The following is a 12,961-nucleotide window of genomic DNA, read 5'->3' as shown; positions in this document are numbered from 1 at the left end:
TGTGACCTCAGTCTGGAAGAGACAATGGCTCGTGCGTCTGGGGAAAGGGCCCCTGCCTTCACATCGGTGGAGTTGGAGAAACTTGTGGATAGGGTTCTCCCCAGTACACGCTACTCTACGGTCCTCCAGACAAACAGGTAAGTACACTGGGAGCATGCTGTATGGGCTATGCCTGTGTGGAGTGGGGTGGATGAATTATGGGGGGGGAATGAGGCGTGCATGAAACAACGGTGAGTGCATGTTCCACATGGCAAGGGTAGGGATGTGGGCCAATGACTGTGACAGTGCAGTTGGAAATAACTTCTCTTTTTCCCCTGTACAATTCCTGTAGGTCAGCGCCCACCAGAAGAAGGATATTTGGCGTGCCATCGCCAAGGACGTCTGGACCCTGGGGGTCTATCACAGACGGAGCACCCACTGCCGTAAGAGATGGGAGGACATTCGCCGCTGGAGCAAGAAGACGGCGGAGGCCCAGCTGGGGATAGCCTCCCAACGTGGGAGGGGTGCCCGTCACACCATGACCCCCCTGATGTTCAGGATCTTGGCGGTGGCATACCCGGAGTTGGATGGGCGCTTGAGGGCATCACAGCAGCAACAAGGGGGTGAGTACACTCTCATTCTGCTGATTCAGTGCGCAGTGGAGGTGTCTGGGTGGGGGAGTTGGGCTGTGGGTTCCCCTAGGCCAGGGCGAGTGTGCTAGTTAGGTCTCCTTTTTCTGGCAGGCCCTGTGGCACCCCACCCCACCTGGGTACAGTGCCAACTGCACCTAGTCAGGCTCCTGTGACTTCCATGTGTGTAGATGTCGCCCATAGCCTTGTAGGCCATGTCCCAGGGATTGAATAGTGGACCCCAAGTGCGCGGCGTAGTGCAGGGGGCTTCTGTGTCTGTCGTGTCCGCCAATGGTAGCAGTAATGCTTGCACTCAACATGTCTTTCTTCTGCCGTCCCCCCCTTTTTGTGGTCTCCCTGTTCTTGTGTGCATTAGCATCATCAGGCGGAGGAGCAGTGGCACTGGAGCAGGAGGGAGATGCATCGCACATGGCCCTGGAAGGCGACACTACGGAGTCGGATTTCACCAGTGGGACGGAGGGCGAGGGGAGCTCCACGGCGGGGACAGGTGCTGACACCAGTGACACAGACTCGTCCTCTGATGGGAGCTCCCTTGTGGTGGCGGCAACATCTGTGCCCCCCCATCTACAGGTACAGCTGCCACCCCCCCTTCCAGCACCGCCCTCCCAGCAGCCCCTCAGCCTTTGCCCCGTCCCCGCTCACCCAGGAGGGTGGGCATCACCTTCACCCCAGGCACCTCTGGCCCTGCCCCAGTCACCCCTGCTGCCCTCAGTGAGGAGGCCATTGACCTCCTCAGGTCCCTCACTGTTAGGAAGTCTACCATTTTGAGTGCCATCCAGGGTGTAGAGAGGCAGTTGCAACAGACAAATGCATGCCTGGAGGGCATTCATTCTGGTCAGGCAGCCCTTCAGCGAGATTTTCAGACTCTGGCCCCAGCACTGATGGCAGCTATTGTCCTTGTCTCTAGCCTCCCCCCTCCAACTTCCTCTACCCAGACCCACACCCCTGTACCTCAGCCTACCCCAAGCACACCATCAGACCAGCATGCACATACCCCAACACACAAAAGAAGCTCAGGCAAACATGAGCACCACACATCCCACAGGCACTTACTCAAACATCACACACATGCAGACCTAGCAACATCCACTGCCTCCACTGTGTCCCCCTCCTCCTCGTCTCCTTCCTCCCTCCCAGTCTCGTCTCCACTCACACTATAATTCACACATCCCCTGTGTCCTCTCACAGTGTATCTGTGATGCCACCTCCCAAAGGTACACGAACACAGGCACACACCCACCCAACAGCCATCTGCCTCACCACAGAATCCAGCACATGCACCTTCACCCAAAGTCACCAAACGTACACCTCCTACAACCACAATCTCTTCCTCCACTCCCAAACCCCCTCCAGCTACCCGTCCCAGTGTTCCCAAGAAACTTTTCCTGTCCATCCTGGACCTCTTTCCCTCACCTCCCCCACCCCGTCAGTCACCCAGGGCCCGACTCTCCAGGTCCCAACCTAGCACCTCAGCCACAACATCGGTGGGATCAGTGGTGCCAGTGGTCACCGGACTCTGGAGTACACCAGGCAGCAGGGCAGCCAGTGTTGCAAGGAGCCACAGCACGGACAGTCTCCCACCTGTCAAGCATCAAAAGTTGGCCAGTGCCCGGCGGGAGAGGGGGAAGACACCAGCCACCAAAGCCGCTCCCAGAGGTACAGGTGGGAGTGTGGAGTCAGCTGCGACACCTTTCAAGGTGGGGAAGGGGCACAAGAAACCCGGCAAGTCAGGGAAGATTGTCACGGCAGAGAAGACCGCCATCAGCCCGCTGCCCAGGAGGCGACCACCATCAGCCCTGCTGGCCCAGACAGGACCGCCAGCACCAGCCCCGCAGGCCCAGACAGAACCGCCAGCACCAGCCCCGCTGGCCCAGACAGGACCGCCAGCAGCTGAGTTGCTGCAATGGACACCACCGCTACAAGCAACGCTGCAATGGACACTGCCACCACAAGCACCGCTGCAATGGACACCGCTGCCTCAAGCACCGCTGCAATGGACACCGCCACCAAGCACCGCTGCAATGGCCACTGCCGCCACAAACACTGCTGGCCGATGAGCGCCAAGAGCACTGACGCTACTGAGTCCGCCACGAGCAGGATGAAGCACTCTTGGCACAAAGCCCCCTCCAGAACCAGTGGAGATTTACATCCACTACCTCAGTCCTTGGCAGGATGAAGCACTCTGGGCACAAAGCCCCCTCCAGAACCAGTGGAGACAGGCATCTACTACCTCTGTCCTTGGCAGGGTGAAGCACTCTGGGCACAAAGCCCCCTCTAGAACCAGTGGAGACTGTTATCCACTTGAGAGACTGTGGCTTTGCACTCCCCAGGATTGAACAGTGGGCAAACCACCCACTGTAGAGACTTCAGAGACTGTGGCTTTGCACTCCCCAGGATTGAACAGTGGGCAAACTACCCACTGTAAAGACTTGAGAGACTGTGGCTTTGCACTCCCCAGGATTTAACAGTGGGCAACCCACCAAATGTAGAGACTTGTGAGACTGTGGCTTTGCACTCCCCAGGATTGAACAGTGGGCAAACCACCCACTGTAGTTACTTGAGAGTCTGTGGCTTTGCACTCCCCAGGATTGAACAGTGGGCAAACCACCCACTGCAGAGACTTGAGAGACTGTGGCTTTGCACTCCACAGGATTGAACAGTGGGCAAACTACCCACTGTAGAGACTTGAGAGACTGTGGCTTTGCACTCCCCAGGATTGAACAGTGGGCAACCCACTCACTGTACAGACTTGTGAGACTGTAGCTTTGCACTCCCCAGGATTGAACAGTGGGCAAACCAACCACTGTAGAGACTTGAGAGACTGTGGCTTTGCACTCCCCAGGATTGAACAGTGGGCAAACTACCCAATATAGAGGCTTGAGAGACTGTAGATTTTCACTCCCCAGGATTGAACAGTGGACAAACCACCCACTGTAGAGACTTGTGAGACTGTGGCTTTGCAGTACCCAGGATTGAACAGTGGGCAAACCACCTACTGTAGAGTCTTGTGAGACTGTGGCTTTGCACTCCCCGGGATTGAACAGTGGGCATCTGGCCCCCTCGTGGATTTGGCGTCGTGCACTCATTCGGCTGAGGTGACCCCCCCTTTCTCTTCCCCCTGAGGTACCTGTTTTATTTCTATCTGATGCCCCTGCAGTGTTCTCTCCTTCATGGTCGGGTACCTTGTGTGGGCCTCGCCCATGCAGTGTAGGCCCAGTGTTCCATGGACTTAAATGGAGCAATACTTGGACTTCTATTCTTAGTGTATATATTTGTTAATAGTGTATATATATTTTTGCGTACTGGATTTTAATAGATTACAATGGTTACACTCATTTCCCTTTGTCTTTGCATTCTTCCTGGGGGGTTGCGGGGGTGTAACTGTGATGTATCAATATGTATTAGTGTGTGTGTTGTCGTGGGTGAAGGTGGGGGTGGGGGTGTTGCGTGTTGCGTGTGTGTGTCCCTGTTTTTTCCCTCCCCTCCCCTGTGTCGTAGGTGCAGTACTCACGTGGTCTTCGGCGCCGGCGTTCGTGCTCCTGGTAGAGGAGCAAGAAGGTGAAAGCTGGGAATATGTGAAGCTCAGGTTCCATGGCGTCCTGGTTCCTCGTGGGGTGTGTAGAGGTGAGCGTTTTCCCTTCAAAGTCCTGTTTCCACCGTGTTTTTGTTTGCGGTGAATCCGCCCCGGAAAAAGTGGCAGATTGGTAGGTTGTGATACTGTGGGCGGTACATTGTCTTCCGCCTGTCTGCTGGCGGTGATCGCCAAGCTGTTTGTTTGTACCGCCGTGGCGGTCGGAGTGTTAAAGTGGCTGTCTATGTTGGCAGTTTCCGCCACTGTCGTAATTCAATTTTTTTTACCGCCGGCCTGTTGGCGGTCCTACCGCCGCTTTAACACCGACCGCCAGGGTTGTAATGACCACCTAAGAGATTTGCCCAGAATCACAGGCTGTAGAGCTGACGCTAAGACTCAAACCTGGTTCCCCAGTTCCAAAGTCAGCAGCTCATGCACTTGTGACAAGGTAGTGCTGTCATCACATGGGCTGCTGAATTAAAATCTATTTAGAGACAATATTTGAGTGATAAATCATGCAGTGTCAGCGAGTCTTATGACTCATGTTATTTATTACCTTGGTACTTGGTGTACCAGGTGTATGACTGCTATGTATTACCCAGCTACAGGCTTTAAAAATTGATAAAGCCTTTTTACATTTCTTGAGCAACTCTGTCTGAGGTATGAGGTGACCGTTGCTGGTAATCTTTCATGGGGTGGTTACTAGTGTAATCTTGCCTCATATGCTCACTTTCACAACAGTAATAATGGCAGCTTGGGGTGATATTCAATCAATCAATCAATCTTTATTTTAGCTCTATGGCCATAAAAAAAAAAGCATATTAACATGAACATAGTACATAAAAAATGCATGAAACAATAACATGTGATAAAAATATAACAATTCATGAATAACATACACTGCAGAACTATGACATATAAGACAAGATAAAATCCATTTTAATACCAAATTAGAACAGCAGAAGTATTTAGTAATAATGTATAATCTTTTTAAAAAAGCAATAGGAGGAAACAAATCCCTCAACAAGATATCCTTTTCTGCCCGATAGCCCACATGGACATAAAAAATCAGGAGATATATAATACATTGCCTTGTGTCACTCCTTAAACTTCTGAACATAATCCTGAAATCCCTCAAATGGAACTGGGAGAATTCACTTCCTTCTAAAACCTAGATAGTTGGAACAGAAAAAAACAACATGCTGAGCTGTTTCCACCTCCTGACAACAGGTGGGACAGGACCAATCAGAGTCGCAAGAAGGACGCTTACATTGTGCAATAAAAGAGCCAACCGGTAACGTCCCCAAGCAAAGTTTAAGATATAATGTCTTTGCAAGAGGAGGTTCAATCTCATCTAAAAAAGCCTCCAAGCAGTAATCAGTCTTAAACTCCAAAAAGGAAGCTGAATGAAAGCCAACCTGGTGATGTTGAATTCTAAATCATTAATAAATCACAAGTAGGCACCTTCCAACTTTGTTTTCGAACCTACGAAGCAAAGCAGTAGGGGACCAAGGAATCTCAAATTCTATCTGACACAGTCTGTCTTTAATAGACCAAAACCAAGCAATCTTACATGCCCTGAAGTACTGGGTTTTTCAGAACCCAGCGGTGCCAGGGAACACACCCTAAGACTTCGAGTCCTTCCTGTTTCAGACTACAGAAACACAGAGTCTTCTTGGTGAAGTCAAAGATCTTGTTTATTGGCTGCAACCAGCAACAGGTATCCTAGAAGTACAACACGGTGTGTATTCTCAGGAGACTGCTTCCTTTGCAAAGCTAACCTTCTCTTTTATACAAAATATTATGCTTTAGGCAAACATTCCTTATTTTACAGTTGATCATTCACATATTTTCACTACAAAGAAATAGCAGGTTTATGGTGACAAGCCCATATTCCAGTTTGTCCAGCCCTCAATCAATTACTCGGCAAGGCTTAGTACTTTCATCAGATATCGACGGACCCCCAATATAAACGGGCACCTCCTCCTTGTAAAGCAAGTCATAAAGAAAGAAACAGGGACAGGTGTGTGTAAGATTAGGCATGGTTTGTGTGTGATGAAAGGTTTTATGATGTTTTGTGCCTTGATACTAATCTCATTCGGCCACTGGGAAAGAAACTGGCCGAACAGGTTTGGCTTCAGGCAGTGGAGTCAGCTTGCCCAGGTCACAGAGGAGTCAGCAAAGATGTACGTGTCCTTCAGGCTCGTTTTCAGCATTAGACATTGGCCTATGTGAGGGCAATCATAAAATGGCTGTCGTTTAAATGGAACACGAGGGTTCAGGACGGAAACTCTGATATTCAGGTGTTTTCGTTACCCGAATATGAATACAATGCTTGTGCATACTATTCTAATCATTCTCGGTCTGCTGATACCAAAATCGTTGTGATACGACGATGTTTATAACACGGGTCCAGAATTTTCAGTACCACAGACCCTCCTTTTGCCCTTACATAGGCAATAACCTATACTCACGCTAATCTGAGTCCAGGTCTATATTCATAAAGTCGTTGAGATGTTGCTGTAGCATCATCCTATTACTTAGCACGTCCCTTGATACAGGTTTCCTTACACACGATGTAGCACAGAGGCCACATATTGCAGGAGCACACTGTACACACAGACAGGACAGGAAAAGAATGGCTAAGATCATCCCAATGACTATCAGAGTCTTCCATCCCCAGGCGGATATCAGCTCCCAGAACCACCCCATCAATGACCAATCTCCTTTATCCACGTGAATAGACTCGGAGACCTTATGCAGTTTGGAAATGGCCTGGTAGACTGTTGGAGCGTTATCTGGGATGAAAACACAGCAACTTGATTGGATCACTTTACATACCCCACCTCGGTCTGCAAGTATGACGTCTAATGCGACCCTGTTCTGAAGAGTCATAAGGCGATCCGACTGGAGCTCAGCAGTCAAATTACTAAGGGCACCGGCGGTTTCAACTACCGTGGATTCAACCACCTTTGTCAATTGCCTTATGTTCCTGCTGTTAACCTTAGGGCCCCAAAACGGCAGAAAACCTTTTACGAAATCTCCAAATTCTTGTCCTGTAGTGTCTTCTTTACTTATGACACCTCGAACTATCCTTGTCTTATGGTAATCTGCCGCGCCCGTGTAGGTGGGAGGTAACAGGAACAAAACAAAACATGTGCCTGAGAAGTCAGGGGGCAACCATGTATAGGCTCTATTATGGCAGATGAAATAGGTACCCTTAGCTGCTAAGAATGAAGGAGAAGTCTGAGACGCAAAAACATATGTTTCAGTGCAGATACTTTTCCCTAACTGAGCTCTGGGATTCTTGCCATTACCTTGCAGACATAGGTGACCCTGATGGGGTACAATCCAAATCGGGGAGGATCTCTTTGCTCGCTGGCTCCCACTCAGAGTAACTCCATATCCTGTTACGTTCCATCCAATATATGCTAGTGTCTCATCTCTCGGGATAGTCTCATAGGAAATATCTTCCCTAATCATATCTACTATACCCTTAGCTAGAGCACTATTCTTAGGATTATCTTTCACAGAACGTAGGGGATTGGCTTCATACGCGTATATGAACACCGTTCTATATGCCCACACAGAACCATTATGGCTGAAAGGCAGGACCAGATAAGGGATACCTTTATCAGTAGTATGAGGCATAAGACCACACACCCAACAGTTAGTTGTGTTCACTACTAATTGGTGTTGGTGTAGAAGCTGAATGAATGAATTGTTGACAAATTCTAATCTTCTGGCAGACTCGTGTTCAGGCAGGGGGTGAAAAGAATGCAAGGAAACAGTAGAAGGAGGTATGGGCTGTGTAATGGGTGCAAATGTCACTTGAAAAGAGAATAAAACATATCCTATTAAAAACGTCATTACACTAAGCAACATGAAAACACATTGGCCCTCATTCTGACCCTGGCGGTCAAAGACCGCCAGGGCGGAGGACCGCGGGAGCACCGCCGACAGGCCGGCGGTGCTCCAATGGGGATTCCGACCGCGGCGGTAAAGCCGCGGTCGGACCGGCACCACTGGCGGGCTCCCGCCAGTGTACCGCCGCCCCATTGAATCCTCCACGGCGGCGCAGCTTGCTGCACCGCCGCTGGGATTCCGACCCCCCTACCGCCATCCAGATCCCGGCGGTCCGACCGCCGGGATCCGGATGGCAGTAGGGGGGGTCGCGGGGCCCCTGGGGGCCCCTGCAGTGATCATGCCACTGGCATGGGCATTGCAGGGGCCCCCGTAAGAGGGCCCCTACATGTATTTCACTGTCTGCTGCGCAGACAGTGAAATACGCGACGGGTGCAACTGCACCCGTCGCACAGCTTCCACTCCGCCGGCTCGATTCCGAGCCGGCTTCATCGTGGAAGCCTCTTTCCCGCTGGGCTGGCGGGCGGTCTGAAGGCGACCGCCCGCCAGCCCAGCGGGAAAGTCAGAATTACCGCCGCGGTCTTTCGACCGCGGAACGGTAACCTGACGGCGGGACTTTGGCGGGCGGCCTCCGCCGCCCGCCAAGGTCAGAATGAGGGCCTAAGGGCCTGATTCTAACTTTGGAGGACGGTGTTAAACCGTCCCAAAAGTGGCGGATATACCACCTACCGTATTACGAGTCCATTATATCCTATGGAACTCGTAATACGGTAGGTGGTATATCCGCCACTTTTGGGACGGTTTAACACCGTCCTCCAAAGTTAGAATCAGGCCCATAATATCAAAAATCGTTTCTTTGTCATTATTATACCCATTCTGGCTTTAAAGTCCATCTGTCTGGCAGGTCTCTCATTCTTGAAAAACTCCATCCTCTCTAAATGCTGCTCGTGTGGTAGGGTGTTCTATGCTAGGGAATGCTTCTGTCAGTCCAGGGCAACTCCCTTAGACCGACCAGAACTGTCGACCTAACGTCTTCAGCTGCACTCCAAAGACTTGGGCAACCACGACCCTACAGCTGAACCCGGATGGCGGTTCGAAAAGAAAAAAAACAAAAATGAGAAAGTTTCTCAGATGAGAGAGCCGCACTTTAAAAAAAATAGCAAAGGAACGGGAAAAAAAATATTTGTCCTTAGTTCTTGGTCTCAAATTATAACAGCTTTTTCCAGGTACTGTCTGGTTCTGGAACAAGAGTTCAGGCTCTGTAGTGTTCAATCGAATTGACGGTGGCACAGCTTCTTGCAAATTATTGTCACTTTCTCGTTCAGAAATTGTTCCTTTTACACGTGCATCGCTAAATGGCAAAAAACGAGGCACAGTCTCAGTCTCAGAGTCAGCGATCCCCTCCTGGACCCACCGGTCGTACGGTAGAGGAAAAGGGACCTTCTTGCAGTGTACGCCGTGGATCCAGTTCTTTTTCCCTTCCACTCGAACAGCTGATCTTGTTGAGAGAAGGACGAGGTGGGGGCCGGTCCAACGGGGCTGGTCATTCTTTGTCCGCTGGAAGTTCTTGACCAACACCCATGATCCAGGATCGAGAAGATGTCCTCGAGCTTCAGAGACCTGGGGCAGAGTATCGTGAACCTGTTGGTGTAGAACACGCAATTTAGCCGTCAATTCATACAAATAATCAAGCAGTACATGGTGTTCGATCTCACTGAATTTTGTTGGTCTTGGCACTCCCCATATGTTGGCCGGGCGGCCGAACACAATTTCATAGGGACTAAGTCCCACTCGCAAATGCACAGTCATTCTTGTTGATAGGAGTGCTAAAGGCAGAGCGTCAGGCCATTTAAGACCACAGCTCGCTTGTATCTTTGCCAACTTCAGTTTTAGCGTGCCATTATAGCACTCTACTAGTCCAGCTGATTGGGGGTGATTTGCAGCGTGGAATTTTTGCTGGATACCTAGCCCCTCACATGCTTTTTTCATCACTCGACCCACAAATTCACTCCCATTATCACTCCAGACCATTCTCGGCATTCCAAACCTAGGGAAGAATTCTTTGGCAAGGGCTTTAGCTGTGGATAAGGCAGTGTTGTCTTTTAAGGGATATGCTTCTACCCATCTTGAAAAAGCACAAACAACAACGAGTACGTATTTCAGATTGTTGCACCTTTCCATGTGGATGAAATCTAGCTGCAAAACCTCGAACGGATACGTTGGAGGTGCAAAATGACCAGCTGGAGTTGGGGTTCCCCTACCAGGATTGTATTTCAGACACACCATGCAATTCTTGACCACATTCTCTGCACATTTAGGAATTCCAGCATTTTGCCATACTGGAGCCAACAACTTACAAATCCCTTTCACACTGATATGGGCCATTCCATGAGCCATTGTCACCACTGCAAGCACATATGCATTGGGTAACAACCATCGCTGATGTTCTGACAAGTCAACCCAACAACCATTTTCATCCAATTTACCCATACTTTCTTTCCACACACTCAACTCTTTCTCTGAAGCTTCAGCTTGAATAGACTTCACACCCTCTATTGTATCTTCACATATTCCAACATCACCAACCCATCTTGCGGGGCCTGCAACATACATTCGATTCATCACATCTTTTGCTGTTTCTTTTGCGATTTCGTCAGCAAATGCATTGCCACGATCGACATCATCAGTGACCTTCTTGTGTGCACTGCATTTCACAATCGCAATTTGTAATGGCAAGGTCAGTGACTCAAGAAGCTCATTCACCAACTGACCATGCTGAATTTTAGCTCCATGCGAAGTCAGGAACCCACGTTCTTTCCACAATCGTCCAAAACTATGGGCCACACCAAACGCATACTGGCTGTCGGTATATATGGTCACTTTCATTCCTTTCGATAACACACACGCTCTCGTGAGTGCAATCAGCTCTGCTGCTTGAGCTGAATTATGTGGTATACGTGCAGCTTCAACAATCGTATGCAAAGTTGTGACAGCATATGCTGCAGTCGTATCACCATTCGGAAGCTTGAAGCATGAACCATCCACCCATAAGGTACCATCACACTTTACAAGAGGAGTATCTTTAAGATCTACTCTCCCTTTCGTTTCTTCTTCTGTCCTAAGAAAACAATCATTTTGTTCAACATCATCTGTATCTACTGAAATTGGAAATAACGTGGCTGGATTCAACGTATTGCACCTCTTTATGTGCACATGACTCGCTTACAGTGTCAACTCGTAACCTGACAATCGAGCACTAGTTAAATGCTGTGTCTTGGTCCTGTTTAACAACGTGTCCACTGCATGTGGAACCATCACAATCAACATATTATTCATCACTAACCCAGCAGACTGTCGAATAGAAACAGCTGCTGCCGCTGGGGCTCTCAAGCAACTCGTCAATGCTTTAGCTACCGGATCCAAAGTCGACGAAAAATATGCGCATGGGCGCTGCTTGTCTCCAAAAGACTGTGTCAGCACTGACAATGCACAATCCTCTTTGTCATGAACATACAGTGTAAAGGGCTTACTGTAGTCGGGGGTACCCAACACAGGAGCCGAACACAATGAATTACGCAATTCGGAAAAACTTTTCTGACAATCTTTAGACCACGGAACGGGGTTTGGTGTATCTTTATAGGTCAATGCTACCAAAGGTTTGGCCAGCAAAGAAAAATTCGGTATCCATTGTCTGCAGTATGATGTAATGCCCAAGAAAGCACGTACTTCTCTCTGTGTCGTTGGCACACTCAATTTTGCAATTGCCTGAATTCTTTCTGAGGTCAGTTTCCTTCCCTCCTTCGATAAGAGATGACCTAAGTAGGTCACTTCTTGTCGACAATATTGCAGTTTTGAAAGGGACACTTTGTGATGTAAATCAGACAAATGACGCAACAACGACAAGGTGGCTTCTTTACAAATCTCTTCAGTATCTGTAGCGACTAGCAAATCATCAATGTACTGAATAAGGGTAGCGCCGTCAGGTAAAACAATTGCATCAAGCTGTGTTTTTAAAGCCTGACTATATATTGATGGACTTTCACAGTAGCCTTGTGGAGCGCGTTTGAAGCGGAAACTTCGTCCTCCTAAACTGAAGCCAAAAATATCCCTGCTCTCCTCGGCAATCGGGATGCTGAAGAAAGCATTCCTGAAGTCAATCACCGAGAACCAGGTGGCGGAAGCTGGAATCATAGTTAATATGGCAGTGATATCAGGAACAACTGGAAACTGTGGCACAACTATTTTATTTACCTCTCTAAGATCAATCACGAGCATGTAAACAGGTGGCTTAGAGGGGTCAGTACGTTTCAAAACAGGCAGAACAGGACTATTACAAACGTTGCCTCTTGTCTCTTCAATTACATCTTTTTCAATTAAATCATAAATGATCGCTAGCAACGCCTTTTCGCCTTCACTAGAGATCTTGTATTGTTGAATGCGTGGTAATTTAACATTGGCTTTCAATGTCACAACATAAGGCGGTATTTCCAAAAGACCCACGTCATTTGGACCAGTAGCCCAAATGGTATCAGGAAGAAACGACAATTCGGTCGGAAGTTTATCCTTCAACAAATACATTGGAGAGACCAATTTCCTACCCAGTGTAAGTTGTACTCCCGAAGGAGAACAATATAATGTTGCATACAATCTTTTCAACAAATCCAATCCTAACAAGTTTTCACCACAACCTGTCGTCAGAATAAGGGGTGCTTCCAATTCACAAGGTCCAACAGAAAGGGACATAGGACTAGAAATCGGGTTCCTAACCGGGGCGCCAGAAAAACCTACTGAAACATTCATTTCGCCAGACAAAGGTGCGCCAGGGAGTTTTGAGTGCATAATAGAACTCTTTGTAGCACCAGTATCCAACAGAAAAGGCTCCGACACACCTGATGTA

Source organism: Pleurodeles waltl, chromosome 11 (genome assembly GCF_031143425.1).
Source record: "Pleurodeles waltl isolate 20211129_DDA chromosome 11, aPleWal1.hap1.20221129, whole genome shotgun sequence".
Classification (NCBI taxonomy): domain Eukaryota; kingdom Metazoa; phylum Chordata; class Amphibia; order Caudata; family Salamandridae; genus Pleurodeles; species Pleurodeles waltl.
Note: the sequence above shows the minus strand (reverse complement) of the source record.